Below are 24,411 nucleotides of genomic sequence, written 5' to 3' on the forward strand. Positions count from 1 at the left end.
CTTACTCTCAATTATTTGCTAGCAAATAAATGAGTAAACTAATAATAATACTGGGGTCTTAGTCTTGCTTCTGTAATAGATGGCTCAGAAGAGATCCTTTGTAATTCAGTCTCAATACCATATGTCTCTGTTGACATTAAAGTGCTTAGTTCCAAATGAGTTGGCTTCATTCAAGAGTCTTAATTCAAGAGTGGATGATTAGATCTTAAGCTAAAAACCTATTAGGTTGTAAGCACTTCTGTTGCTGAAAGGTATTAAAGGAACAGCATAGTGTGGTTGCAGATAAATCCTCTATATCTAGTACTGATTGGTTAAACCTTGTTTGATCTTCAAACAACATTAAAAACTAGCTGCAACGTTCAAAGTTGAATGTCGCATAAGTAAACCTCCGGGAAATGTGAAAATACATTTTGATGGGTTTTTGAGAGATGGGAAAGCTCAGATATGAGAATCTGTCACTCTTGTGAACAAAAATAACATAAAGATGTTTTACATAACACACAGACATTTTATCATTTAGAACTAAAAAGCATAGTTTGTACTTTAGTCAGAATAACTTATGTTTATATATATATGTATTTATATATATATATATATAAATAATTTAGCAAGAATAATAAGCAGCTCCAAAGAATTTTATCCAGTCATTCCTTGGCATGGTAACTAACATTTTTAGTAATCCTGCAAGCTATGTATTTTATTTTTCATCTGCAGAGCAGTACAAATTATGTATTGAGCAAAAAAACCCCAGTCCTTGTGGTAAGTGAAAAGAATTATTGTCTGATTCCTTACTGAATAAATCTCAAATACTGAAAGTAAAAATTGCTATTTTGTGGGAGCTGATTCATGGCACAATTTAATTCTATACATGTCCCAGGCCACAGTAAATTTATTTTCCAAATGATGTCCTTTGCCACCAGCCCTATAAAAGAAATAGGAGAAGAAAATGAATACAGGAGTAACCTTGAAATCTTACTTAAATGCTATTTTATAAAATATTTAATACCAATAACAAAAATAACTGGATTTCAGAACCAATCCTGTTATTTGCCAGATGTAATTTGGTGACTGTTTTGAATGCCCGGCTTTTGCTATGTTTTCAAAAGGGTTGCAGAATAAGATTTTCAAGGAGTAACTCCTTCATAATGGTCTGAATAACTATGCGAGTGCTTGCACTTTGCTAGTGGTCACGTTCCCTGCAGTAATGCAGTGTATGTTTAAAAAACTGATAAGCATGTGTTATAGCCATCTAAAATGAAATTAAACTCCTTCACGATGGCTTACCTTTGCATACATATAGGAATTTCTTAGGGACTATAACTTGGCATGAAATATATATTAAAAAAAAAAAGTATAAAAAATCTGAATAAAAGCACAATGGCTTGCCTTGGGTTTGTCTTGCAGGTACTCACTTACTGATGGTTCTTTGTCAGTTTCTGTGATGCTGACTTGTCCTCATTCCTTGCTACCAAAAATGGCATCCAGAGCCCTGGAGAAGACAGTGAGCTCACCACTAATAGATATAGATATGTATACACAAACGGCTGAATGGAGAAGTGGAAATGGGAAATACCTTTGCAAGCCGTAGTAAAAAGAAAGGCATTCAGGACATGCCTACATGTGAAACAGGAATTAACTTAAAAAACACTTCTAGAAATCAGTTTTCCAGAGAGACACAGCCTTCCTGGTGAAACAGTGTGCTTTCTTCTTCCCTTCTCTAAAGTTCTCATTTATTAAGCAGAAGTCAGTAAGGGACCTCTGCTGTAGTTGAGAACAACATGACTTTCATATTTAAGTAAGGCAAAAAGTCAAAGAAGTCTGTGCTGCTAGAGGGCTTGAAAACCTCTTCTCCAGTCTTTTCACCCCATTTCTGTTAGGATGCTGAGTGGCTGCAGGTGAGGGTAACCAGGAACAGCTGTCTCTGTCCCTGTCCTTGATGATGCCATGGTACACAGACCACAGCACCACTGTCAGCTTGTGGTTCTGGAGAGACACCTGTGTGCCACTGGATCACCCAGTGATGAAACGCTGCTTAGGATACAGCCTGGAAACCAAAGACAGTTTTATCAGGTTAGCCACAGCACACAGTACAGAATTGACACCTCAGCTTCTTTGTGTTGGCTGTAGGAGGACATAAATTTTGATCCACCATAACGGAGTCAGATACTTATGTTTTGGGGCTAATGTGAACTGTCACTGAGTGCACTCACAGCACACAGACACCCTGCAGCTTATGGCCATGGTGCTTATCTAGCCATAAGGATTACACAGCTGTATGTCATGAACATATGACCTGAAATTCAGGAAAGTTGACCATAGTTAGACCAAGAAACATTTCACCTATCTACCCCAGCAATTCACATAATTATTGATCAGGGTTGCAAGAAAAAGAAGTTGTTGCTACCCTGTTTTCAGCATCCTTTTGTTCATGTATTTGCTAGGGCCTAGGCTAACGTTGTACTCCTCAGCTGTGTCACAGCAAACTCCTGCATAAATCCTACATCCATCTGTCCCATTTGGATATATATATTGCATGAGTAAATGACCTCTATCAAAATCTGCTGTAATGGTGAAGTGAGGTAAATTGATAGAATAATGTGAACATGCTTACTTACAGACTGCTTTGTTTTGAGTAATCCTCTGTACTGGTTTACAGGATGAAGTACATGAAATAATTAGGCTAATAGGGAAAGAGAGAGTAATGGGGAGAGGGAAGAATAGAGGGTGAGTAGTAATGCAGGAATTCATATTCCCTGAGACCTGGAAAAGGCAGAGGAATCAGGACAACTGTTCCATACTCTTTGACAGCAGCAGGTGCTATTTTCCTCAATAAAATTGAGAATTAGCATGTTTCATAACTTCACAAAATGCATATTTTCAGTAGGCTTAAGATGAATGCTCCTATGGCAATGTGCAGGAATGATAAAGAACTTGCAATCCAAAGGGTAGATATTGTCTAACCAAAGGGGAAGATTTGAAAAGTGGGGGCACCCTCTCCCTGTTCTCACTGAAAAAAACCATCTCACTACATTCCAGTTTCTCAGAAATTTTCCATTCAGAATTCCCATTCTGCTTGGCTTAGGTGTTTATTTCTAAGAACTTATTTACTTACCTGAATTCACCCTTCATGACTCTGGTTTTCTCTCCTTAGCCAGCCTTCCATTTCAGTGCTTCATCTCTTTTGCCATAACTTTATCACTTTCACTGTGGCTTGTAGCAGAGCCAGCAGCTACTATTTTCTGATGATGTGACTGGAGCTGCTGGCTGCCTTGGTGCTGCTCCCAGCCCTGCCTCGCCTTGCAGGCAGCACCTGTGCACACACAGTCACTACCATTTTCAGTCCAAGGCAGCTGGATTGTGTGTCACCAGAAACTAAAATCCAACTGAGCCTGTAAATTTAGGCTGGAAATACCACCATACAGATTGCAGGATAATTTACTTCAGTGCTATCCTTGGGCCACTGTATCCTACCCCCCTCACAAAAGGCAAACACAGATTTCCTCATGGCTCGCAGCAAAAGAAATATCAAGTAGTTCTGCTTATAATAACAAAAAGATTTATGAGATGGATATACCCTCAAACCTTGTGGGTACCGTGTGCTGATCCTCAGCACTGGTGAAGCCCTGAAAAGTCTGGCAAGTTAAGATTTACAACAGTTTACAGCTGAAGCTGTATAACCCTATGGCTCAGTTCCTTCCCCTTGTGGAAACATAGGGCAAGTAGCTCCACCAGAAAGGTGTGTGGAGGACAATGCTCACCCTCCTTTCATGGGGAGGGGGGAAATAAGAGCTGTAATGATCAGCACATCTCAAAACTTGTGAAGCTTGTCCCTGGAATAGCTCCTGGGATTTAAGAGCTGAAGGCATCGCCTCCCAGACTGACAGGAAGGTACAAACTGTGTCAGTTCTGCTGTTATAGGGGTACATCAAGGTTAATGTTTTATCTTCATAATGCTTTTTCCAGTGCTTCTAGAAGGTGGTCAGAATAAACACAGACCGATTAAATACCTGCTTTGTTAATTAATGTGTAGCTGAAAACTGCTATCAAGACATTTAGTCTAACAACAGTTAACATGTTAAAAAGTTATCACACCCTAGCTCAGTTTTGTTAGTTTGACTGCCTTGCTCGTTATTATCTTCTTGTAAGGAGTTCCAGTTACTCTTTGATGTTTGCAAGTCACTGAGCTGAATGGGAGATGTGATTTGTTTATCTCTTTGCAAAAAAAAGTGTGTTCTGCAGGCTTGCCTGCCATGCAACACTAAATACACTCAAATGCTGTCCTATAGAAAGATGAAATGACCACCGAGAGCAAGTTGAAATGCAGCATAGTGGCAAGGACTGACAAATCATAGCTTATAAAAAGGTATTTGCTCTTCTTGTTTATTGGAAGAGAGAGCGTGGTGCTGAACAAATTGCAAAACTGCCTGACAGCCATCCTCCCAGTCATGTGGTTTGCAACTGTTTGGATACACATGGTAGTCTCTTGGCTTTAGGTGAAAGTGTATTGTTGTGTTACGGTAAAAAAAAACATATGAGGAACATTATGTATAAAAAACCCTTCCCTTGGTCAGTGAATTCGCTAACAGCAGAATGTTAAATGGGAAGTTGTACTTACATGCTGTTTGTAGTTAAGAACATGTGTTTGACAGTAACAACATCCTGAGACCTTTCCTACTCTCAGTCTGGTTTTGGAGGCACAGGGAAATTTTTCTCTGCTCCCAGGACCTTAGCTTTACACCCTTGAGCAGAGCTTACAGATTCAGGAACTAAATCAGGGAGAGATCTGTACTAGTTCAGGCTCCACTTCAGGTAAGCCACAATGCTCATTTTTTGACTTCCATATTTTACTTGAATAGTATACAAAAATTTTAAAAAGCAAGAATCATTTCAGAAAATAATCCCACCCGTAAGCATCTGCAGCTGTAGGAATACAATCTGCATGAACATTCAGTGAGATGGAGAATTCTGCAAGAGGTCAAAACTTAAAAAATAAAGGAACAACAGATGGTATGCTCCCTTGCACCACAAATTGGCAGAATGAAATACCAGTGCAGGTTTGGGCTGTATACCAGAAACATTGCATAACAGGGTAGAAAATTACATTTACCATATAGACTTGGAAGTTTTTTGTTAAGGAGTAGAGATGCACCCACTTTGTTTGAATGCTGACCTGAGTGCTCCGCTGGCTGAAGCTTGTGGAAAGTGAGGTACATGCCAGCCAACTGCAGTTTCCTCTTCATTGACACAGGAGTTGTGTTGTAAAAACTATTACACAACTGTTACTGGATATAAGTAATGATGATGGTCTGGGTTTTGTTACTTCGAAGATTTTAGCTGTGTCACTTGATCTCTTTGTGTTGTAGATATCTATATTTAAATATAATGGTTGCAGATGTGGTCAGCCTAGCTTTGAGATTTTGCTGTTCCTGTAAGCAGAGAATTCTGGCAGAAGAGCTCCAGAAGCATTTCAGTCACTCTAGGCTGCTGGCTACTAGAAAGAAACTTGAAAGCTACAGGAAGGAAAAAGAAGAACAAAATCCTTAGGACAAGGAACGATTTGTTCATGAAGATAAGTTCCATGATGTCAGCTAAGTGGAAATACTTGACATTTGCATAGTCATTTGTGACTGATTATGGATGTGCACAGAGCAAATGAAAAGCATTGTAGCATGGATGCATTTGAATTCAAAGAAAATAGGTATCCCAAAGTGATTTTTGTGGACTAGGAATCTTTGTGTAGGAGATCACACAGTAAACTAGAGTGGTTGCAATACTGATAGAAATAATACTAACAGAAGAAGAAGAAAAACTGCTTGCTGTTGGCAGAACTGTCTAATGAATTGCTAAAGAGCTGCCTTTCCAGCCCAGGCTTTACTTCTAATGGGCATTAATTGTATTTTCCATCTATACACAGGTTAAAGTGAAGTTCAGTGCAGAATCTGCCTGAGAAAGGTACCATAGCCAAATGGCAAACACATACCCAACAGAGAAAACCCTGATTTCTCTATAATCCTGTTATAGTGAAAGTCTAAGCTGCCTCAGTGTACTCTGTGCAAAGGCTCAGTAAAATGACAGCACTTTAAGCAGAAAAAGGAGTAGGTTCACCTTTTCCAGGAGCTGTGCACGATATTCCCTCACCCTCCCTGTACACCCTTTGATGGCTCTAATGTTCAGTCTTTATTAGGGTGTGAAAGCTCGACTCTGGTGAAAGCTGTGCCTGCAAGGCTGGCAGTGGGATATTTTCCGACTCACACATGCAACACAAAGGGTTCTGCAAGGTAGATGAGCAATAGGGGAGTGTTCCTTGCAGGTCAGAGAATGGAGTACACCTTGCCTTTGGGAAGTCAGGTGGCTTTCAGTCCATGTGGCTGGTATGCCCACGTGGAGTGGTGACAACACTGAATAAAAGGCATTCGCCAATCATTTCAGCAGTGACTGAATGCCCTGCATGTATGTAGCAGTAAAAACCTTTTCCTTGCAATTGTAGAATACCACCTAATCAGAATTGTCTATATACACCACACCAGGACTTCAGACTGTGCAAATAATGGCACCAGACCAAAGGAGCAGAGAAGGCCTCCAGGTGCTGGCCTGAACAGTTTGCAATACTGAAATGTAACTTCAACTCTGCCCCTTGTTTCCTGTTCATTAAAAACACAATGACAGGATAGGACCTGTAAATATTAGGTAAGCTAACTCTGCAATGAAACTAACAAGTGGATATACATACCATGGCATTCACCTTCCCCTACAAGGATGTTGGGTGTTGCTGTCTAGACAATGTCAGAACGCCAATTTTGCGTTATGTCTTCAAAGCAGCTTCTCTGATCCGGTGTCATGACTATGCCTCCTACAAATGCTAACTTTGATTGAATGCCCTTATTATTGCTGCATCAAAAACTCTTTAATCCTTTATATTTTTAATAGCAAAGAGCCCGAAGTCAAATTTTATCAGCCTGTAATAAATTCTGTTTTATTTTTACTGAGACAAATCATCCATGTGCATGTGTGTGGGGATGGGCTTTCTTGCCTGAAGGCATCCATGAGCAAAACACCAAGCACAGCAAATGCCAGTAGAATTCTATTTCTAACAGTATAAAAACAGTTCTGAAAGATAGTTTTCCACTTGTACATCCCAAAATGTATTGTTATGACAAGTACCTACTATACAAATGGCAATAACCACTTAAATATGGATATTCAAGATCATGCTGCAAACTGGTGATGTTTTAAACAAAGTATCTTAAAGACAGTATTAAGCTAATTTGGGGCTTTGACCTAGCACCCAAGCATTCTCTATCATGTGGTCAGAATAGGTATTTGAACAGCATGAAATTACTCTGAGAGTCACAGAGATTAAGATTGTCACTCAAAATCAAATAGAGACGTTGTGTATCTTACCTTCAAGATCAGAAGAAACACATCCTTTCTGGTAGAGGCAGGCATGAAAAAGACTGTGAAACCCAGATACATAACATAAGTAGGCAGAGGAGAGACGTGATCAGGGTTTCCCATTTCCTATTTGGATGTGTTGGGCTACTTGGCTGTGGGTGTGGAGAGGGCATGCCTGTCTCAAGTTCTTTATCAGCCAAGTGCTACCCTTGCACAGCTAGCTCACTGGCAAAAAGCATAAACTCCATGGCCTGATGCTGGGGGCACTCAACTAAAACACAGCTGAGTAGCCTGAAGGCTAGTCCCATTAAATGCTTGCTTATGTTAATAGTAAATGGAAAAGTTCAGAGACACTAGGGGAAATCCACCTTACATTAATTTTTAATCCCATAGGTAAAAAATCTCCTTGATTCTTTGAGAATGTGTGTGAGATGCTATTTGCATGTGCTTTAAGTCTTCCTTTTTCTAGACCTGCCCATGAACCTGTAGGGGTTTTGTTTGTTTTGGTTTTGGGGTTGGCTATTTGTTGTTTTTTAGGGTTTAGGCGTTGGTGGTTTGGTGGCTGGGTTGTGGGGTGGGTTTTTTTTGGGGGGGTGGGGCGTGAGGAGGATGGAAGAGTGTCTTCTGATTACCCTTTTTACCTTTGACCAGAGATTCAATCCTGAACAAGATAAATGCTCTGTACAAAACTGAAAACAGAAAACGTCATTGTTTGGAATGAATATTGTTTTCAGACAAAACAAACAACACACAATTTAATAAATAAAGGAAGCTGCAAATATTTAGTATGTTTTCTCAGTTATGTGGATGAAAATGTCATAGCTGTTTTCTAAGCCCAAGTAGGAGTAGCAAGGCTGGGCTCAGGGACAGCGAATCACAATTGTGCCAGTACTGCACAAGGCATGCTCATGTGCACCAACCTTATTCTGGGGAAAAATAAGGAACAGTAATAACATTTTACTAACAGAAATGGGAAAAAAATGCAAACAATGGCAAGATGTGTAGAGACTGAGTGGAAAGTAGTACCAGTGTAGTACAATTGATGAAATTATAATTTGTTACCCAGTGGTTACTGCTTGTCATATCATCTCAAATATTTGTGTACTGATCTTAATCCAAAGGTTTATGGCTGTGATTGATGACATTTAATTATTATAACTTTTATTTTATTCGCATGCATATAGAAGTATCAAGTGACTCAACAGTAAAAAATGCATTAGGTTACATTCTAAGCTCTGTACAACAAGATGGAACTACAAGTGTTTTTTTGTTTCTCTGAGACCCAGATTTAAAACAATCACATGAAAATGACTCTAGCAAACCCATTTCACTGTTGCAAAAAATAAGGCACCCTTATGACTGCTATGGGAGGTGACACTGCATAGTAGAATAATATGGGTTCCAGAGCTTGCAAGAGGCCTGTCTCATCACAGCTGCAAATATTTTATTGATGATTTTTAAGACAAACCACATTTAAAATCTCCTTCATCTCCTTCATATCATGCTATAAAGCACATGAAGAAGTCCTGCAGTAATTTTAACTTAATCCTCTTACTTTGAAGGGGGATGCCATGGACAGAAACCTGTACCTATAACATTTACTAGACTTTGTCTTTAGAGGAAATCTGAATGTTCTTAGGAACTGAAACAAAACTGAAGTTGCTGTTGTTACTTCAGGGCAGGTAACCAGTAATAACAAGATCTGAAATTAAAAAACCCTAAGGATATTTAAGGTCCTAAGTATGGAAATGCAGTAAATATTCTAAAAGCTCTACTTCCACAGATCTACAATAACAAGAAACTTCAGAGAAGTTACTATTGAATCATTTTTGTTCTAGGTTTGTTCCATCTGCCCATGCATGCATGATGCTAAGCAATGACATCTTCCAAATGCACTTATGCTCACATGCAGGTGACCAGGTGATACTACTGTCCTGTTCACTGTTAAGGCATTTTGAGCTGATTTCAGCCCTTATCTACCACCATTCTTTCTACACTACAGTCTTCCATGTTTTTCAATTAATATATTTTAAAAAAAGGGGGATGGGGGTGGAGTCTGCAGTAATAAGGCCACTGGATACACTGTCCTGATAGTTGCTGTTAAATACTTGTGACCAGTTTCTTTGTCCAGTCTAATCAAGGTCTTTGGAGTACTGGGTGGTATCATAGGACTTACCACATCAAAGCTTTCACCCAGAAATGGCAATCACTGTCTAGCTTTTCAGAGATTTCTTTAGAGTTCAAGGGGCTTGCAGGCTGGTGAGGGAAAGGGAAAAGGTCCTTCCCTTACTGTGACTTCTTACCCAACCAACATATATGTGATGGCTTTCCAGGTAACATTCACCTTGTAGTGCACAAGCTGTGCTAGAGGGGATTGCTTTTTCCAGCCCTTTTTCCTTGCCAGAGTATTAAGCAGCTTATCCTGCTGACACCTGCTTTCCAGACTGTGGAACTCTCAGCCATAGCATGAGAACTGAAAGACAGGAATGGAGGGGGAAGATAGGGAGAGTCCTTATTTTTCTGTCATTGCTTATGTCTGCTAAGCATAATGGCTTTATAAGGCAACAGCAAACTTCAGTTGAGGGATTATTTATATGTCAGATGTTTACCACTTCTGGTAGACTGATCCCTGTCTGCTCGAACAATTTCTCTGTGTTCCTCCCAAGCTACCTGTCCTTGCTTCCACATCTACAGGCTTCCTTTTTGTGTTTGAGTTTGCTCACAAACTCCTTGTTCATCCATGCAGGCCTCCTGGCACTTTTGCCTTACTTCCCCTTTGTTGGGATGCATCACTGCTGAGCTTGGAGGAGGCAATCCTTGAATATTAACCAGTTTTCTTGGGCCCCTCTTCCCTCCAAGCTTTACTCCATGGTGCTCTACCAAGCAAATCCTTGAGAAGGCCAAAGTCTGCTCTCCATTGCCCTAAGGATCTTGAAGTTCACCATTTCTTGGTCACTTCAGCCAAAGCTGCCCTTGAACTTCTCATTCCCCACCAGCCCCTTCTTGTTGGTGACACTTCTCCTCATTGGCTCCTTCATCACTTGGAGAAGGAAGTTATAGTCAACAAATTCCAGGAACCTCCCGGACTGCTTGTAGCCTGCAGTGTTGTCCCTGCAACAGATAGTGGGATGGCTGAAGTCCCCCATGAGGACCAGGGCTTGTGAACATGAGCCTGCTCCTCTCTGTCTACAGAGGGCCTCATCCACTTGGTCTTCCTGGTCAGATGACCTGTAGCAGACACCCGTCCCTGCCCCCCCTTCAGTCCTTACCCATAAGCTCTTAGTCAGTTCTTTATCCATCCCCAGGCAGAGTTCCCTGCACTCCAGCTGGTCATTGGCATAAAGGGTGACACCCCCTCCTTGTCTCCCCTGTTGTCCTTCCTAAAAACCCCTGTATCCTTCTGTTCCAAAACTCTAGCAGCATAGGAACCATCCCACCATGCCTCTGTGATAAGATCGTAGCCCTGCAGGCTTGTGCACATCTCTAACTCCTCTTGTTTATTGCCCAGGCCAGGTGTGTTTGCACAGAGGCATTTAAGTTGGGCCCCCAGTGAAGCTGAATTACTGGCTGGACTGGCTGGAATTCCTTTGTGCTGCTATTCAGGTGTTCTCCTACTGACTTTCAATACATTTCCAGGGTCTGGGCATCTCTTGCTGGCACTGGCATCGAACTAGTAGGAGTGGGATGGATAGAGGCTCCCCTCCCCTGACAACTTCAGTTTAAAGCCCTGTTCACCAGCTTGGCAGGGCTGTGGCCAAAGATGCTCTTCCTCTCCTCTGACAGGTGGATTCCACCAGCTCCCAGTAGACCAGGTTTCTCAAAGCAAGTCCCATGGTCTAAGTAGCCAAACCACTGGCTATGACACCAGGCCCATAAACATTTGTTGGCTTGCCAGATATGACTGGCCCTTTCAAACCTCTTCCCTTTGACAGGGGAGACTGATGAAAAAACTACCTGTGCTGCAGTGTCCCTTACCACTGCTCCCAGGGCTCTGTAATCCTTCTTGGTACTCCTTGACACTTTTTGTGTCCAAACACCTGACAAAGGGCAGGTGCTTCTCAGCAACTGCTTCAGTATAACTCTGATTTATGGTCTTAGTTGATAGAAGCTAAGTGCTCACTGCCGTCAGACTTCATCCGTAGTAGCTGACCATCTCCTTAGTAGATAATGCAAATTGTGGAAAAAGTGTTTTTTATGTTCTGAGCTTATTGCAGAGGTAAGATGGAGGATATCCATCAATACAAGCACTTACATTAGAATGAATCATACCTGGCTCAACTCAGCAAATGCAGGTTTCAGTTAAGTAGATTTGGTTCACTTGCCTAAGCCTGCCCCTACAGCACCGCCAGACCTTTCTGCTGTCATGACTTTGCCTTCCCCACTGATAACACAGGAGGAAAAGGTTCTCTCTGAAAAGATTTGGGGGACAGAGGAAGGGTTATTATAACTCTTCTGAGCCTGTTCTTAGGCAATCCTGATAAGCATGGATTATTAAGAGAAAGGAAAAGTAAGTCTGGAAGCAATTTTGAGAAACAGTAACGTAATACTTTTAAGAATGTTTAGAACAAACTGCTGCTAAAACTCAGTGTAAACTGTAGGTGGCACCATTTGTATAAAATTTTGGAGACACTGGGGAAAACCGTTGTCACTTCAATTTTGAGTTTTCTGATAGCTTGCCGTGATCGTATAGTGGTTAGTACTCTGCGTTGTGGCCGCAGCAACCTCGGTTCAAATCCGAGTCACGGCAGCAAAACACGCATCTTTTGAAGTGATGTAACTGCAGGCTGCATGCCAGAAATAATCTGTTAGTAATGTCTAAGATTAAAATGAGAAAGCAATTAGAAGCTCTGAAACTTTTACAGTAATAATTTGGTAAAAGAGTATGTGCCACAAGTTGCCAAGTGGGATTTTTTTTATTTAAACATTTATGGATATTGTAGTAAACACAGTGGCATAGTGAGCATGTAATTTTTACTCATTACAACTACTTAAGATCTGGACTGAGCCATGAAGTGTTTGGGTTTGATCTTTCCTAGTTTTTCCTGATAATAAAGCAATCAGTCAGAATTGCTTGGAAATGTGACAGTGGTAGATGTGGAAATCCTGCTTACCTGTATGAACTGCTGCTAGCAGAAGGTCTTTGCTGGTGACAGACAAGAGGAACGATTACTTGTCAGTGATCTCAGTGATTCCCTTTGCTTTTGTGGTAAGAACAGTGTGTAATTTCACTGTCCTGCCTCACTGAGTAATATGAGTTCAGATTCTCAGAATAGAATCAATCATAGAATCACTGCGGTTAGAAAAGACCTTCAAGGACTTCTAAAACAACCATGCAGATTTTATAGATTAGTTATGGTAAATAATGGCAATTTGTGTAATAACTGATAAATTAACAACAAAATGACATAGGTGGTAACAACTATATTAATAAGAGATTGTTATTTATGAGGTTATTTGGATGCCACTGAATAGAGTTTCTGGTAGTTGGTTCTTTAATTTGGTAAGGAGTTAAAGCAAGAGCAAGCATTGTTTTTCTTTCAGTGTTTCATCTGACAGGGTATCAGTCCTCTGCATAACAGATTACGTCTCCACCAGGGCCAGACATATTCAAGCTTCATGCAACAGGCCCAGCTTTTGCAGAGTGTGAATGACAGGTGCCTTTTTCTCTGCAAAGCATCAGGAGCTTTCCTTGCCCTCCTACCCAGTAAGGAAATGAAACAAAACTTTCTTTGCACCACTGTGAGGAAAAAAATGAAGCCACATATGCCTGCAAACCTGTTAGAGCACCTCTGCTCTGGAGGGTGTAGGTTTAGGTGTCCCACTTTTGGTGTAGTAGGCTAGTGTCCCCTAGCATCTTGCCACCTCCCTCAGGTTCATGAGAGCTCTTGCTGTTGTGTTTTTTAAATTATCTTTGGGTATTCCTCTGACTGACTTCAGATTTTCTATCTAAATATCACTCAGCCTTTTAGGAGCGTATCAGAGCAATTAGCTCTTGACTTCTTGGTCTAATTGATGAGATACAGGTGACTGATTTCCCAAAAGGAAGCAATGTAGACACATGCACTAGCATAAAACAGACCAGGATGATCTTTCATACTCTGTCCCTGCTGCAGTCTCTCAGAAATGTCACCTGCTGTGTTAGGTTTTATAAACTCCAGAAATACCAAATGAACTCATCACAGGCGCATATACTCTTTACAGCATCCTAGTGAATGAAGTCCTAGAAAAGAAATACAAAAATCGGGATGCCAGAAATTCTGCTCTACTCATGCATCATCTTGAGGCTGCTGTATCATTCAAGGGTCACCCCTGCTGGACCACAGCCTCCCTGGAACTGACTTCTCTATATCCAGTGTTCATCTGTAGCTAAAGCGTAGAAACCTTGTGTTACCTTATTGCTAGTTACAGTAATATTGATGATTTTGAACAGTTTTGACACCAGACAAATTCAAAATGTCCTTTTTTTAATTTTATGTTGTTCTGCCTAGGAACAGTGGTCATTCTGGATTTATTTAGGATACCACTGTCTGTATTGCTACCTCAATACTAGAGCTACAAACTAACAGCAAGAATGGTGTAGGCAGAGAAACAGAGTTTTCTTACCAATTCCCCCCTGCAATTATTTATTCTCCTCACAAAAGAATCAAAGTTAAAACCCAATTTCATTGTGGATTATAAACATACAAGTGCAGGTGGCTCCCAGAATTCTATTTCCTGAGAAAATATGTATCAATTTTCTCTTCTCATTAGGGAAAAACAAAACAAAAATTCTAGTGCAAAAATTTTTCCAAGGATAACAGGATTGCAGACTAGAAAGCACAGATATCCTGCAGCTGATTTTGAACTTGAAATTGTACAAAGAACTGCCATATGTTTCTGAAATATGTGGATCTTCATTTCTAGCAGATATGTCCACATAACATTTTTCCAGTTAGAAACCGTGGTCTAATAACTATATGTTCAAAATATTAACAAGGAACGAGGTTTACATAAGTCTATTTCTGAAGCCCTGAATTTTATATTTTTTTTTTGTCTAAGAACAATTTGAAGGCCAGAGAGAAGGGTTCAGCAGCCTTCTCTGCCTTTACACAGCAAGCAGATCGGGTGAGAAATGAAGAATGGGATTTAAAAAATGAGACAGGAAAAAATAGTGCATGCCTTTGTCTGCAAACTGTCTGTCTCCTTTTTGTCTCTGCCATTGTCTTCTGCATAGAACAGAAACCTTTAAAATGTAGAGGTGTCCATCTCCATATCCTAGCATGCTTAACTCACACCTTGCCACTGAAACTAACAGGACGTACCCATCAACAATGCTTGGGGAGGGATTTATTTCTTCTTATTGTATTTTAACATTAGCTGTTGTAAATTAGGGTTAAAACTGCTAGAGTTTTTAAGCTATGGAGAAAGACTTGAAAAACTTCTGAAATGTTAATTGAATCTGATGTAGATTTCTGTTCTACTTCCTACATTTTTCAGGAGTGCAGCAGAGCTGCTTGTACCCTGTCCAATGCTCATATCAGGTGTTGAGCAGTATAGAAGGCAGTGGCTGTTTTGAATCTGCAGTCATCAAATCAAATTAATTCTGTTTTTCATTCTCTTTACAGGAGTGCAGCTCATATTAAAATCTTTATAGGTCCCCTCTGAAATCCTTTCAAAGGGCTCTGGTCAAGAAGACTCTTTGAAAGGAGATCTGTGGTAGAGAGAACTCCTGAAAGCTTAAATAACTGGTTGTGCTTTAGCAAAGAATGCCAGGAATTCATTTCACAGGTGGGATGATTTTACCTCTGGAAATTCATCTCTGAGTTTAGAGGGTATTATTGTAGGATGGGTAGTAACTGGGGAAAATTTGGCAGACAGGGAGATTCCTGAGCCTGATGTGTAAACATAACTGCATAAACAATGTCTGAGGCTGCAGTTCTCTAGCTTTTCTCACAATCTGTCGTTGGTGTTTCTTAAGAGAAAGCATGTCCTGCTCTCTAAATAAGGCTGTGTGGCTTCATATTTTTAAAACTCCGGCAGCCACTCACAGAACTAGAAAGAGCTGCACTGGACCACATGTGAAGTCTGTGGTCAATTTTTGAAGCTTTTGACTTGTACCACCTTGGGTTAAGCTTTGGCTCAAGTTTGAATCCTACAACTTTCTGCACTAAATTTCAAACTGCTGAGTAGGGCCTGATTTCACTTCTTCATCAAGAGTTCAGTACAAATGTAAAACTACTAAATATCCCAAACTATCAAAATACTATTTTGTGTTAGGTTTTTAAATTATTTATCTATCTCTGGGTTTGAATATTGAATATATGATATATGTTGAATTCTAAATTCCCATTTTTTTATTCTAAAAACTTTATAGATGTGTCATCTTGATTTGGAATTTCACAGAAGCAAAATCAGCTCTTTGAGTTAGATTCAAACTCATCTGATAAGTATATCTTTCACAAACCTTTATGAAAGTCGTTGATGTGCTTAATGTTTTGCAAATTATCCTCCATGCTTTTATAGAGAAATATTGTATATGTTTTCTCTGCACCAAATACAAAGGAATATTTTCTTTGTCACAAAGAAGCCTCCATCCAAAGGGATCCCAAAACACAGTGTCTTAAAAATGTTTGAGGAGACCATAGTTTTGATAGTCCAAGCTAATAGAGCAAAAAATTTCTCTTACAACATGGTCTGTAATGTTAACATTATCAGCATCTCTGTGCTGCTAAACCAACACTTACATGCCTTTTGCACCTGGGAGTTGTGCATGGAGCCAATAACGTAGCCACTGCACTGTTTCTGGTGATTTCTTTCTTCTGGATCCCTGCATTCCCAGTTTAGAACTCAAGCTTCCAGACTCCTGGAATAATAATTTCTGTTGTTGTTGCTTTTTTTCTCTGATGTGAGCAGCAAACCTCTTATTTTACTCTCCAGAATTGTATAACTCATTTGTTTGGGGGTGGCGGGTCTAAACTCTTTAGGAAAATCTGGCATAGTAGGATGTGTTTATTCTGGGACCTACACTGTTGTTATTACTCACCATGCAGCTGAAGGCAAGGTATACTGACCTTTGTACTGGCACACAGAAGAAAACTTCTTCATGATATAACCATGAAGGCATTTGTATTAAAACCACATGGGGTAAATTAGTGTTTTACTGTTACACTTCAGAAAGAAAAGTCTGAACCATTTAGCTAAAGCAACAGTAAGAAAACTAGCATATCATGGAAAGTTCTCTTCAGAAACACATTTTGAAGGTTTTTTTGCATAAGAACAGAAATTGACTGAAAAATAATTGCAAAAGAACTCTTGAAGGCCTAATATAAGAAACATGAAGCCTTCCAGAGAGACAAAAGTGTAGATTCTAGAAAAAGATTTAAGGGTGATCTAAGAGCAATAAACTGCTTTATTTCACCATATTGTCCTTCTTATTTCTTGTTTGATGAGAGATGGGTTTAATAGAATTAAATATTCCCTGCTGGTCTTCATAGTTATGTGAGTTCTGCTTTAAAAGCAATCCCTTTTCATCTCAATAGTTTCAAGATAGTCTTGCTTCCTCACTGAGCCCTGGACAGACACCTGGAGAAAGTTTGCCGGGAGCTGGGAAGCCTGCGTCTGGATGCCTGAAAGGTGTTTGACCACTCAAGGACATACATTACCTTCAGTAAGGAAAACTTCTGACATCCCAGCCTCAACTGTTGGAAACACACAGCCATTTCCCATAAATGAATATTTGTTACCTTCTCCTTTTTCATCCCCTGCTTTTTCTTTTGACATGCAGTCAGGCTGTGTGCTTAAGTATGAAGAAATCATTTGTTCAAAATGAGTAGTTTTTACTTCAGTCAGCAAGATGTATAGCTATCTAATGATAATGAAATTAGAATTGATCATATGATCTGAAGCTCAATACATTTTTTGAGCATCTTCTATTAATAACAAATCAGAAGTACTAGTGTGTTGCTGCATGGCTCAATCACTATATAAAATGTCTATCTGTAGGCACTTGGGAGTGTTTCTTGAAATTTTTTTTCCTTGTGCCTTTCAGCTAACTTCCTTTCCTCACCATTCCCATACTGGAAAACCACTGGTCCCTAGGACCCCTGCCCCAATAAACAGCAACACCTGCCAGGCAGCGTAAGCAGGATGGGTGAATGGTGCCTGGATGAACAGAGAATCAGACTGTTTCCCTCTCTCTTGGCAGGATCCTCCCAGTCACATCGCCATCTCCCCACAAAGACAGAATTCTATTTCCAGCAGTGTGTTGCTTAAGCAAACTTCAGACCTAGACATAATGTTTCTCATTTGCTGGTATTGATTACTGGACTTATAAGTGTATCATTCTTGGAACAAAGATATGAAAAAGGCTCACAATAAAGAAAATTATTGCATGTAATATCATGCCTCCTTTGTTGCTCTTTCCTGAATTTTTTTTCTGGAATTTTCTTTTGTGATGAGTCATCCTTGGGGACAGGTCATAGAAAGAAAACAGCCTTTACTGGAAGAGAGAAAGGCAGTATGTTAAAATATTCACAGAATGAAGTCAGTGAAAATGTTGTCCAAGACAACCTTAGTACAACAACATCTGTGTGAAGTGCTTAAAATCACAGAAAAGGAGAAAAAAAAAACCTGCGGTGCAAAGAGCGTCAACCACCTTATCATGTAGCAATGAACTACATTAATTTTTTTTATGCAGCTGCTGCTTTCTCTCAACTTTTTTCTGTGCTTCAGACACTGAGGTCTGTTCAGCAGGTACTGCAGGGTGAGGGCTTGGGTGGATGTCACATACACAGTGGTGTGTCTCCAAGCACCAAGCCTCCAAAAGTGGGTTCCCTCTCCCCTGTGCCGTGACTCGGATTTGAACCGAGGTTGCTGCGGCCACAACGCAGAGTACTAACCACTATACGATCACGGCAAGCTACAGAGGACATGTCCAATGTCTCCTGATTTCTGTCCCCTCTAGCAAAGCCATGCGAGCATTGCCACCTAGTGCAGATTGTCTACAGTGTTCCACATGATGGCCTAGCCCCTGGGGGGACCTCCTCCTCGGGGTTACTAGAGCGCCATGCCTGGGCATCCCTCAACCAAAAATGGCAATGCCAACAGAGAAATATATGCAGAAGATAGGCACAAATGTTATGGTGGCAGAAAAATATTCCTGCTCCTTTTGGTAATTACAGTCCGGTGTGGAAACCTTTCATTGCCTTCTGTTTGGCCAATGTCTATCTCCAAATATACAATAATTTTGGACTGTGAATCTTCTATCTGTTTTCAATGATGGACCTAGTTATGGAGGAAAATCTGGTGAAAGGGCATTCAAAGCTACATAATTATTTTTAAAGCTGTTGAAAAGTAAGCATAAGAACACACGTTCCTCTCCTGCTTGAAGTCAGATTTGAACCAAGGTTGCTGTAGCCACAGCACATAGTACCAGCCACTGGACTGTCACAGCATGCTCGTACATTGTGGCAGATTTTGAACAGACTTGGCAGAAAAAAAGATTTCTAGTAAAATATCAAATGTTGACAGCACTGACTCACCAAAGGATTTCTGTTGAGGCTTGAGAGTTAATGTTTCAGTGTTCATAGTAGAGTTATTCTGATAATTGTCTTTATTAAAGATCTCATAGCTGCCATTTAGTCTCACTTTTTAATTCTGACAATGTCTGTCTGACAATGACAACAAGATCGATAATAGCAAGTTTCTTCACAATTTTGTCAATTAGTTAAAAAAGTGGAAGGAATTGGTAGGTACACCAGATGGTTGTACTGTCATTCAGAGGGACCTCGTCAGCCTGAAGAAATGGGCTGACAGGAATTCCATGAAGCTCAGTAAGTGGAAGTGCCAAATGCAGCACCTGGGGAGAAACAACCTCATGCACCAGCACAAGATGGGAGCTGACCAACAGGAAAGCAGCATAGAAAGCTCTGGGAGTTCTGATGGATACCAAGTTGACCATGAGCCAGCTAAGTGCTCTTATGGCAAAGGACAACCTTGGCTGCATCAGGCAGAGCATTTCAGCAGATCAAGGGAGGTAATCCTTTTTCTGCACTCAGCACCGGTGGGACACATGTGAGTGGTGTGTCCAGCACTGGGCTCCACAGTACAAGAGGGACAGGGACATACTGGAGTGAGTCCACTAAAGAGCCACTAAGGTGATGAAGAGCTTGAAGCTTGGAAAGTGTGAGAGAGTTAGGAATTCTTAGGCTCAAGAAGAGCAGACTTAGGGGGGGATCTTATTAATGTGCCTAAACACCTGATGGAAGGGTAAAGAAGATGGAGCCATGCAAAAGAATGGCTGCAGAAGCATGGATTTAGAATCTCTGAAGATCTGCACAGTCCAGGCCTGGTATTAGAATAGACCTGTAATCAGAACTGTACTGAAGTTACTGTGCTGAAGTTAACAAGAAAGGTAGCCTTGAGCTATTCGTGAATCCTGAGACCAAGTAATTATGTCGTGCCAACAGGCCGTGGCTGTAACAAGCTACAGCTGCTGGGAAAGCAGGTGCAGGGCCAAGAAAGGTAGGGACCGGTATGGGAATATAGGGAGTAACAAACTACAAGGCTGAAGCACAGCGACTCAATTAGCTACATGGACAGAACGCTTATTTTAGTCATGATAATTAGGGGTGTGAGAACCGTGCGTGTTTAGAGACTACTAACAATTATATTTCTGCTTTACAAATGTGCATGTGTAACGGTTCTATATAAGTAGTGTTAGAAACTAATAAAGTTGAGCAAGATGCATAACTCATATTGAGCATCTTCTTGACTCCGGCGAACCCTCCTTCCAACAGAGTGAGGCTCCTTTCTGTTGTATGCAGTGACAGGACAGAAGACAATGGGCACAAAATGAAATAAAGGAAATTCCTTTTAAATAAAAAATACTTATTTACTGTGAGGGTGGTTGAAAACCAGATCAGGCTGTGGAGAAGTTGTGGAATCTCCATGCTTGCGGATACTCAAACTGGACATGGACCTGGGTAACCAGCTGTGGCTGACCCTGTTCAAGTCACAGTGGGACTTGCAGAGGGGCTGGCCAGCCTCAATGGTTCTGACTCTCAGGAAAGAAAGAAAAAAGAAGAAAAAAACAAACAAACAACAACAACAAAAAAAAAACCCCAAAAAAACAACCAAGAGCAATGCAAAGGCCTGAGGCCTAATAACCAAAATAAAATATTAGTGCTTGCAATTTTTTTTTTTTTGGTAAAAATTCCATAATGTATATCTATGCTTAACAGCACAGGCATTTGAGCAGAGGGAGTCCATAAGTGCCAAGAAATGGAATACTGAAAGCTTGACAACATTCCTTGTCAACACCCACAAAGCCTGAGTGAGCCAGCGAAGTAAGCAATAGAGGCTGAGCATCTTAGTTGATACAAAAGCATTTAGGACAACTTTAAGTGTCTTTTTCTGTGTTTTCAGAACTGACAAAGGCTCTGTAACATGGATCTTGCCCTGTGCATGCATGTGTTACATTTCTGCTGGGTGTTAGAGGTGCCAAGTCATGGATGTGAATAGTTAAATGTATAGATTAGCAAGATTGCCTGGAATTTTCTAGCTTTTCTTTTTGCCAAGGTGAATGAATGTAGATTACACTGTTCCATCCAAACTCCCTGTGACTATGAAAAAGGAGTTGGCTAATTTTTCTTCTACTGACCACAAATAAATAAAAATATGTCAGTTTGCCAGTCTATTCAGACTGTGCTCTTTTTTTGTTGCCTTTTTTTTTAATAACTCCACCAAGTATGTGCTGGCACAATAGTAGAAATAACCACTATTGTGCTGCAAATTAATTCCACATTTAGGAGTTTATCTTGTCCTGGTATTGGCAGTGCCCTGGGTTTGATCCAAAAGTCTAAATTATTTTGATAATCCAGAAGGCCACTTTTCAGCACCTGGACACATATGTACAGCTTTATTTGCATTGCTTTGTCAGATTCTGTGTGCTAAAAAAATACTTTTACACCTGTAATACTCATGCATGGTCTCATGTTGATTAAATGCCTATCCACTTATGAAGGCATATTTATTTATGGATGTGAGGCCTACCAGCAGCCCGGTAATCTTTCTCTGGCACTTGCATTCCCTGTACTTCTCTTTTGTTGAAACCAAACCAGGTTATTGTCAGGGTACCCAAGGTAAAGCTACTGATTGCATGATACTATGTATCATTTAAGAAAAAGAGAGATTTTAAAAACAATTTAAGCTCAAAAGCATGCCTGTGACCTTAGCAAGCATGCTTCTGCCTTTGGTTCAGCTTGTGCATTTGTAACTAGTTAAACCTGACCAGTTGCCACTGGCACCACGGGAAAACTTGTCTCATTAGACAGCGTCAGCATGTTTGAGTACAAAACACCAGCCTCTGGAGATGCTTGGATTCGACAGCGTGTTAGTCATGTTTCTTTAATTGACTGTTGCTAAAAATTTAGGTAAGAGCTTGACGAATTGGAAATTGGGAATCTTGGCCTAGTGGTAGCGAATAGGAGCAGGTCTCCTTGAAATAATCCTGGCACACTATGTTTCCAGTATTTTCTCCATTTAAAAATTATCCCAGAAGTGGCTGGGCCCAACTCCGTAGCAGAAGCAGAAGAAGCAGCTGTGCTAACGGGTGGTCAGGCTGCCTTACATTAGGGTAAGCAATGGTAAGGAAAAGAGGGTTCCAGATCAAGACAAAACCCAGAGGCAAATGGATTTGAACTAAAGACACATCACCTTTTCTGTTTGAGGTGTCACTATTTGGCGATAGCAAGACCTCTCAAGTGTATAAGCACCCTAACTCAAGTGGTAGAGCAGACCTCTGTCCCAAAACATCCAAGAGGCCATATGTAGCAGTTTTTGGTATTGCAGGAAATGTTAGTGCTACAGTTCAGGTTATGCTATCACTGCCAGTCACCCTGTCACCCTGCCACCTGTCTCCTACCTGTGTTACTGCCTTTCTTTCCTTGTGTATCATGACTTAAATTTTCACTGGACTGAATGTCTGTTCCCGTGTAATTATATCAACTTTAAGGAATCCATGGATACATGTGATCAGTTATTTCACTCTTGAATGATGACATAGCATCCAGCAAAACAGCCCCAGAGTTAAGAGGCTTTTTCCTGAGCTATATTAATGATGCAGAAGAGCTAACTCAGCTAAGCCCCGTGCATTTTTCTGGAGGGGAAAAAAAAAAAAAAAAAAAAAGAAAAGTGGCTCTTCTTAAGATGTGTGCATTTCAAAGAAAACTCTTTGATGAACTAAGTTCCACTGCAATAATCCTGATGACATTGTAATATTAAATGAGCCTGAAAAGTCCTTGGTGTTAAACTAAACACTTCCAACACAGTATTATCTTTGCCACTGATAAAATGTAGAAATTGAGCCTCTCATTAATTATTTTTTACTTTTCTGAGTTATTATGTGTGGACAGATTATATAAGAATTCAATGCAGTCTGCAGAATGTTTAGGATATATATGCAATGTAAATAGACAGTAAAAATATTTGGGTTTGAAGTGAATTAGTGTTTTTTCAATAGAGTGTTTTAAAAAAACTCTTTCTAAACTTTTTCAAAACCTGAGGTTAATGATGGACATCTCACAATTAACGATCACTTTTTAACTGAATTTCTCATCTTATATTACTACTGGCTTAATGTAAGAGCTAGTGAATGTTTTTTACTTAGACATGAATTTTCATAGTGTCTAAACAATACACTCGATAATAAACCTGCCTTTAAGTACATCTGGCTGGCAAATTAAACATATGTGAGCCTGGGGAAATCAATAAAGCATCCTATGACTCTGTTCAGCTGGTGTGTGGTAGAATTCTGGTGCCGAAATGTGCCTCACAAAATGCTGAGAATAAACGAAAGGGGAACAGTGACAGTGACTGAAAGCCAATACCTATCCCATCCAGCTGTGTGTCACTCTGCCTGGCACAGATATGCCAAAATTTGTCTTAATTCATGACCAGCATTTGGTTTACTTTTTGTTTTTGAAAATTGCTCCAGTTCCAAGGCAGTTCAGAGGTGATATATCCCTCCATAATGAGCACATCAGACCAGAACAGACCGTTGTTCAGAGACTCCTTGTTTGAAATCCTACCTTTTATTCTCAGATTTCTACATATTTCTCAGGTTTCTACATACCCATGTAGATACATGGATAGCTACAATCAAGGCCATCTGTTTAAATGACCAGCAATGTCCCTCTTGCAAAATCCTCAGACTTTTGGGTGTTACAGTGCAGAGAAGCCAAGCAAATATAGATTGCTTGGCTCCAGACAATGCTGTACTGCATCCTTTGAGAAGAAATTCCTCCATCAAATAACTAAGGCCAATGGTGGAAAAAATTTATGAGAGCCACATTAACTTGATTTACAGCTTGTTCTATGGAAAGGGTAACCATGAGGGAAAAATACAAAGGAAATGTTCATACACCTCTCATGCAATGCCTGCTTAACTTTGTATGTAGAGGACAGATAAAAATATTCAAGGCACCTGTAATAATGAAGTACTCATCAGGTCATTCCAACCACATAACCAAACTGTATCTGGTCACGGATGGTATTTAAGTATCTTTCAAATTAGGAAAGGGATTTAAAAACCAAGTTTTTAAATAACAGATTGTTGATAAAAAGAAAAACCAATTGAGAATGTTTTAGACTGTCAGAAACTCAGCTTTCACAAAACAAGGTACATGACACCCAGAACATTTTTTAATAAGGTTTAGGTTTTGTTGTTGCAAATAGACAGATGTCTCTGACTTGTTCTAACGTGAAGATTTCTCTCAACAGAATCATGTTACAAGGAATGAAATGACCTCTCAGTTACATTTCTGCAGCCAAACAGCTTGTTATCTTGGTGTAGGCAACACTGTACCCTTTAGTGTCAAAGAGCAACTATGAACCCCCCCTTTCTACTGTGTGCATCCCAAGCTCCTGTGCTTCTTCAGTTTGAAAAATGTTTCCTGAAATCTCCTTCATAATAACTAGTTGTCTAATTCCTCTGATACATGAATAGTCATTAGCAGCATAGCATAATCCTGCTAGCAACAT

General features: G+C 40.2%; 1 protein-coding gene and 2 non-coding genes across 9 annotated transcripts in view; 2 read left to right on the plus strand and 1 right to left on the minus strand.

The window, feature by feature from the left end:
• NFIB (nuclear factor I B) overlaps positions 1 to 24,411 on the plus strand; it is a 270,815-nt gene that overhangs the window by 34,065 nt on the left and 212,339 nt on the right. The window lies entirely within an intron of this gene.
• TRNAH-GUG lies at positions 12,068 to 12,139 on the plus strand. The gene has a single exon. It is a non-coding gene; the product is annotated as a tRNA-His (tRNA).
• TRNAH-GUG lies at positions 18,215 to 18,286 on the minus strand. The gene has a single exon. It is a non-coding gene; the product is annotated as a tRNA-His (tRNA).

The sequence above is a fragment of the Falco rusticolus genome, chromosome Z (genome assembly GCF_015220075.1).
Source record: "Falco rusticolus isolate bFalRus1 chromosome Z, bFalRus1.pri, whole genome shotgun sequence".
NCBI classification, from domain to species: Eukaryota; Metazoa; Chordata; class Aves; order Falconiformes; family Falconidae; genus Falco; species Falco rusticolus.